General features: G+C 33.5%; 1 long non-coding RNA gene across 8 annotated transcripts; it reads right to left on the reverse strand.

The window, feature by feature from the left end:
* Positions 1 to 222: 222 nt before the first annotated feature.
* LOC106173289 (uncharacterized) lies at positions 223 to 1,470 on the reverse strand. Of its 8 annotated transcripts, none has more exons than XR_015335226.1 (3): positions 1,341 to 1,470; positions 1,016 to 1,091; positions 223 to 716 (listed from the first exon to the last, which is right to left on the reverse strand). It is a non-coding gene; the product is annotated as an uncharacterized LOC106173289 (long non-coding RNA). The 8 variants fall into 8 exon arrangements; XR_001239497.2 differs by having other exon boundaries at positions 999 to 1,091; positions 1,341 to 1,440; XR_015335222.1 differs by lacking the exon at positions 1,341 to 1,470 and adding an exon at positions 1,268 to 1,324 and having other exon boundaries at positions 999 to 1,091.
* Between the last annotated feature and the right edge of the window lie 5,887 nt (positions 1,471 to 7,357).

Genomic DNA, 7,357 nt, shown 5'->3' on the forward strand with positions numbered 1-7,357 from the left:
TCTCAAACTTAACGATCAATATATGTAACCATTTGTCTCTCAAAAGTTTCATATAATAAAGTTGAGATATTTTTCTTCTCGGAATTTCTCAGAATTCAATTCAATTCAATCCAAAACAAATATTTAGAATATCTTCAAATGCACAGCTAAGTTACTAACTGAAGATTTGCCCAAAGAAAAATTTTAACTTCAATTAGAAAATCAATAGTGCTGGCACAGTACTCTACCTAAAAATCGCCTTTTAATAATTATATTTGATAACTTTCATTTTTGTTTTCATCCATCACTTCAGCAAAATACTTATTGGATTAAAATTATTTTGTTAAAGGTGAAATCCAAAAAGTGCCGTGTTTTTTCAGAACTGATGGGTACCTCCTCCTGACACAATAATAAATATACATAATAAATAAAATACCTTGAAATGATATGTATAACCAAGGTAACTATAGCTAGCAGTCATCCATTTCTTTCTTTTTCTCTGATCAGAAGTTTCGTTAAAAAATTCTTTCTGCGTGCAAAAATTAATTCGATACACGTTTTATGCAGAGTATTATTATCCAAGGCAAAGATAACATTTCATATCAATTGTCAACCCCGCAAGACAAAATTCAACAAGCAAGACAATCTTGGCATGGATGCGGGCGATGTCCAACATGATTCCGATGTCTTTGATCGGTGACGCATCCAATCACCCGGTAAACAGCAGTTGGGAGCCACTGAAATAAACGAAAAAATCACATTCACGACACGGTTTGATGAAGCTGTATGTATATATCTTTACAGCATGCTATTTTGGAACACATGCGATTATGTTAACAAAACACTATTGTGCCATTCCTGTTCTTTACTACTCTGCAAACTGTTTCATGACAATACACTTCTTTGCATTTATATGTAAGATGCGATATGAAAGGACCAGGTGCCCGACAAGATATTTTTCATACTTTCAAAACAGGACAGTGACCTCGCCAATAAAACAGTTAGGAGAATGTAGATACCTGTCCAGTGGTCTTACTTGTTGAGGACTTGTTCAGACCTTTGGACGGCTGCAATAAGCACCTCACTTCCTCATTGGCAAGTGCGTTCCTTCTCTGAAATTACAGAAAACAAATCCTTCAAAATTTGAGCTGATTTTGAAATTCTAATGGAGAGTGTATTCGACATAAGTGCAATGTTCCCACCGTCATTAAGACCCCAGTGTCAAATGCAACATTTGGGCAAACTTCATCAACACAAAATACACAACGTTATCTTTTATCATCTGTACAATACTACGGCAGCTTCCTGTCATTTTCTGTGCTACATTTTTGGCCCACATGTGGAAATTGCAGCAAACGTACCATGAACCTCTGTCTTCTTCATCTTCTACTGACCCTGGTCCTATCTGAGCACCTCTCACCGAAATGCTCACCTGTATTACATAATAATGTACAAGCCACCCACTTTTCGTACGCAAGTTTCGATTTAAACTTGTTTTTGTTATTTGATATGGCGCAATGGGTCCTAATACCGGGATGGTGATTTTGGGTCTCTACCATCATAATGGCAAAAATAATAACATCTTATCAACCATTAGGTTTGATATCAAATTATTTGGTTATGTTCCCCCCCCCCCCCAAAAAAAAAAAAAAAAAAGAAAAAATCACCTGTACCGGTTGTTTTAGAGAAGACAAAGTGCGTTTTTTGTTTACCCGATTTGTATGTAACGTTATAATTAGTGACAGCGTTCACTTGGGCCCAGCGTGTGCACAGCTTAGTAAACTGGAGTTGTCACATCAAGGATTGACTTAACAGATGTGTTTTATAAAGTACATAAAAAAACTAAAACTGACTCAGACTAGGTGTAAATGTTCTCACCAGCCCAGCTGCCGTGTGAGAGGGTACCATTGAGGGGGGGGGGTGGGGTGATCACAATTCACGGCAAATAAAATTATCAATTCATAAATTACAGTAAATAAAACTGTAGTCATATATCACTGAAAATGCGCTTTAAAAATCACGAATCACCGGGTATAACGACTTTCTTTCACGAATAACGGGGTTTTCTTCTATTTTGATGCAATATTACATAATGCTTAACAGCATAATGACCATCAATTTTTAATAATAAAATATACGTATCATGGATTTTCAGAAAATTTGATCTATGTACTTGAGGATTTTATGGTAAAAGGTCCACTTTTTCAGAAAACGACCCCCCCCCCCCCCCTCTAAAATTGTTGGCTACGGGCCTGTGAATGGTGATAGCTTTCAATTCCTCGTGAGTGGTGATTGACCTGAATATATCTTCGTGATTGGTGATGAAGGGGGGGGGGGGGGGGGGGTGTATTCCCTACCCTCAATCATATGATTCTGGCTCTTATCCAGATAGTTGACAGTCTTCAGCAGTGTACAAATTAAAGTTAGTAGGGGTGTATCTTATAAATTCTTTAATGGCATATGATAGCCAAACTTTCAAAAAAGAAACACAGGACTAAGGGTGCATTCCCAGAGATTTAGATCGACCTAGAGATTTAGATTTAGAACGACCTAACTCCCTGGGGGTTCACGCTAAATTGCTGGGGGCTTACTGACACAAACTTTGGGCACTTATGCAGATTATGCCTGTTTGCATTGAGCTGAATTCTTTTATTAAAATAACGGAGCGGTATAGTTGTTCGAGATGGTTTGCAGCAGTTATCCTGAGTTGTCAGAAAATAATTTGAAGAACAGTTGGTGGTTGTATTATTATTACGCCTTCTTGCTGTCCTCTTCGTGATATCCATGGTCAGCTTACACAGTAACGATGAATCTTCTAAAAGTTGAACTTATATATGGTATCATCCAAAATCAACCAATTATATTACAGGATAAAGCTCTGATATATCTTATTTAAATTAGGCCCTATTTGTTTGTGAAAATTGCCCATGTCACCCTGTTAGTTTGGAGGGCTAAACTGGATCAAGCCCGTCGAAGGGGATTTTTGATTATATTCCTTGAAAAATACGCTAACTTTGTAGAGAATAATATCAGAATGTAAACAAGAGATGACTGTACTGAAATGAGTTTATTTCCATTTTTACATAAAACAAAAAATCAATTTACTGTCATTTTTATATGATCAACTAAGAAAATTGTTGACATAGGAAAAAATCAATAGAACAGTTTTAAATGTCAAATTTGCTCCATTCTGAAATTCTGACCATAGTGAATGATTGAATCTGACAAACTTAAATAATATGAGTTGATTTCCACTTTTGACACTTTATTACACAATACACGATAACAGGTTAATCATCATTCTTATATAATCAACTAAAAATATTGTTAAGATGCAGAAAATGTAAAAAGAACACTTTTAGGTATCTAATTAGTTCAAAAATGAGACTGTTAACTTGCCCAAGAATTAAATCTGAAGAAAAACCACTTAAAAAAGGCATAACTTCATCAAAACTTAACTAATCAAGCTGATTTTCTAACTAGTGTTGCATATAAGCCGAAAAAAAGCTAAAAAACAGCATAACTTTTAAGAAAATGGCTCCATCATGCTGATTTTCAAACTTGACCTGTGTATTATGACTATTCATCAGTTCTGTAAGTTTCAAGCCATAAAGTAAAACCGTGTTTCACTTATCATGTTATCGGTGTTGCTTATATGCTGAAAAAAGTGAAAAAAAACAGCATAACTTAAATAAAAATGGCCCAATCATGCTGATTTTCGAACTTGACCTGCGTATCATGAATATTCATCAGTTCATAAGTTTCAAGCCAAAAGGTAAAATGGTTTTCCACTTATCGTCTTATCGGTGAAAGTGCACGGCGAACAGCAACGACGACAACAGACGCAGGTGACGGCTATATGTACAGACACATCTGTGTCTGTACATAATAAACAAGGCAGCAAAGCTGTCAAATGTACAGACAAATAAAAACAGAAAATAAAGATGCAGAAGATCGGTCATTTTGTCAATTTTGATGCAATAATAAATAATGCTTATAATAGGACAGTCAATCAACAATGAATATTAATCATGCAAAGCAACTAACATGGTTAATAACAGGAACGAATCCAGATATATTTTCTGACAGTTATCTTTGTTGGTCCATCCTCTATATTTGATGGTCTTCCAAGAGAAAAAAATAGATACCTGTCAATGTAAACTTAAAAATCTGACCGTCTTCCGGAAGACCCAGAAGACGGTCTCAATCTACCCTTGCAATAACATTACAGCTTCAGGACCGTGAGTATTCAAATTCACATATTGAAAATCCTAATCCTGGCAGCAGTGTCAACTTTTACGCAATATAACAGAATGCTTAACAGCATAATGGCCATGAATTTTTTTAAATTTTTTTTATTTTAAAATTTTATTAAAATAATAAAGTAAAAGTATCATGGACATTAAAAAAATGTGACTAGCAAAGGTCTTCAAGCCAATGGAAGTCCAAAGACACACCTTAATAATGTTGATTTGTGAAAATTTTAATTCTATCAACAAAATAAATAATTTCCAGAAAAGATAACCAGTAAGACAGGTTTTCCAAATGAAGCTATATTTTAGTCCTATGCTACTTTTTTGTAAGTTTGAGAAGAGTAAGTGACATGGTATTCCTTTAATGGTCACTATGGAGGCAGTAGCCAAAATAGGGTTGTCTTAAATTTTGATGCAATATTACATAATGCTTAACAGCATAATGACCATCAAATTTTAATAATAAAATAAAAGTATTATGGAAATTCAGAAAATGTGACATGGAAAGGTCTTCAAGGCCATGGAAGTTCAGAGTCACATTTTCAAAATGCCATAATGTAAACAAGAGATAACTGTACTGAAATGCTTTTCTTTCCATTTTCAACACTTATTTTTACATAAAATAATTAATTTACTGTCATTTTTAAATGATCAATTATGAAAACCATTGACATAGGAAAGATATCAACAGAACAATTTAAGATGTCCAATTTGCTCCATTCTGAGATTCTGAACATAGTGAATGATTGAATCTGACAAGCTGTAAAGATATGAGTTTATTTCCATTTTTGACACTTTATTACACATTACCCAATAACAGGTTTACCATCATTTTTATATAATCAACTAACACTATTGTTGAGATGCAGACAGTGTCAAAAGAACACCTTTATATATCTAGTAAGTTCAACAAGGCAGCAAAACTGTCAAATGTACAGACAAAAAAGGAAATAACTATGCACAAATAGGCTACTGTCAATTCTGATGCAAAAGTACATCATGTTAAACTGCAAATTCAACATCAAATTTTAATTATGTTTAACAGGTAATACCAATGTAAGTAAAATGTGTAACAAGCATAAGGCTTCAGGCCCATGGGAGTTAAAGTTCACACTTTGAAAATGTATAACTTTCAGAAAAAGAAGCCAATTAGACTGCTTTTCCAACTCAGGCTGCATTTTAGTCCTGTATTCCTTTTTTGAAAGTTTGGCAATCATAAGTAACATGGTTTTCTCATAATGGTCATCATGGCAGCAGCACCCAAAATTGTGTTTTCTTCTATTCTGATGCAATATTACATAATGGTTAACAGCATAATGACCGTCAATTTTTAATAATAAAATAATAAATTATTAAATTATTAAAATAATGGAATATATGCATCATGGATTTTCAGAAAATGTGACAGCATGGGTCTTCAAGCCCGTGGAACTTCAAAGTCACACCTTGAATGCCATTTTTATATGATCAACTAAGAAAATTGATGAGATGGGGAAAAATATCAATAGAGCAGTGTTAAATGTCCAATTTCTTCCATTTTGAGATTCTGAACATAGTGAATGATTGAATCTGACAAACTGCAATGATATGAGTTTATTTTCATTTTTGAAACTTTATTACACAATACACGATAACAAGTTAACCATCATTTTTACAAAATCAACTAACAATGTTGTAAAGATGCAGGAAATGTCAAACAAACACTTTTACGTATCTTATTAATTAAATAATGAAACTGTTAACAAAGTTACATGCCTAAGAATTGAATCTGAGGAAATGTGAAATATGTACAGACACATCTGTGTCTGTACATAAAAATGAGACTGTTAACATGCCTAAGAATTAAATCTGAGGGAAAAAACACTTATATACAAAAAAAAAAGGCATTACTTCACCGAAACTTAACCGATCAAGCTTATTTTGAACTAACTCTGACTTTCAGCAAGACTGATGTCTCCAATCGATTTTCCTTGAAATGTGTTATCGGTGTTGCATACATGATGGAAAAAGTGAAAAATAAACAGCATGATTTTTATAAAAATGCAGAAAATAGGATACTGTCAATTCTGATGCACTAATGTATTATGCTTAACTGAAAGCCAACATCAAATTTTAATTCTGCGTAACAGTGAAAGGGATGAAAGTAAAATGTGCAACAAGCATTAGACTGAGTTTCCATACCTAGATCAATCTAACAGGATCAATCCAAGGGGTTTCTCACTAAATTGCTTTCAGCTTTTAAGCCACTTAAAAGCGGCTTAGGATTCAAGCATGCCAGTTTCAGTAGGCGTGACAGACAGCTAAACCACTTACATTGATTGCAATTTAGCGATAATTACCTTGGAGATAGATCGATCTCCTCAGTTAGCGTGATAGGGTCTGGAAATGATCCCTAAGGCTTCAGGCTGATAAGAGTTAAAGTTCATACTTTGGAAATGCCAGAATGAGATAAAGTGAAAATTTCACAAAAAAATTGCTTAAACTAAAAAAAAAAATAAAAAATAATAATAATAAAAAAATAAATAAATAAATTATATATATATAAAATTAAAAAGAGCTGCTTTTCTAATTTGGGCTGTATTGTCAATCCTAAGAATCATTCTTGTAAGTTAAAAAATACAGAAAATGTTACAAAGTAACAGTACAGGGCTCCTGGTGGATGGGAGTGATAAGTCACATCTTGAAAATGCCAGTTTGAAATATGAAAAATTAAAAAAGAAAAAATTACAAAAATATTCCACTAAAGCTGCCATTCAGTCTAGCTGCATTACCATGATATGAATCATCCAACTTGAGTTTTAACAGTGTAAACAACTCACAGAAATATAATATATTTTGTTTTACCACAAAAAGGGCAGTCATAGCTATTATTCTGATATCTGAACTTATCATCAGACCATGTGACCTCCATAGATGGCTATACTTTGTAATAATCTCTTAAGAGATTATAACAAAAAAAAAAAAAAAAAAAAAACTTTTTAGAAAAAGAACAGTTATTATCCCTTTCACTGCAAAGTCAAGTTGCAAATATTGCACAACAGGTAGTATCAATAAAAGTGAACTGTTACATGCCCTTAGGAGTTATAAGTCCCACACTGAAAATGCCAATATGTGAAAGATAAGAA

This window comes from Lingula anatina, chromosome 6, assembly GCF_051362555.1.
Source record: "Lingula anatina isolate TDL-2025a chromosome 6, LinAna3.0, whole genome shotgun sequence".
Classification (NCBI taxonomy): domain Eukaryota; kingdom Metazoa; phylum Brachiopoda; class Lingulata; order Lingulida; family Lingulidae; genus Lingula; species Lingula anatina.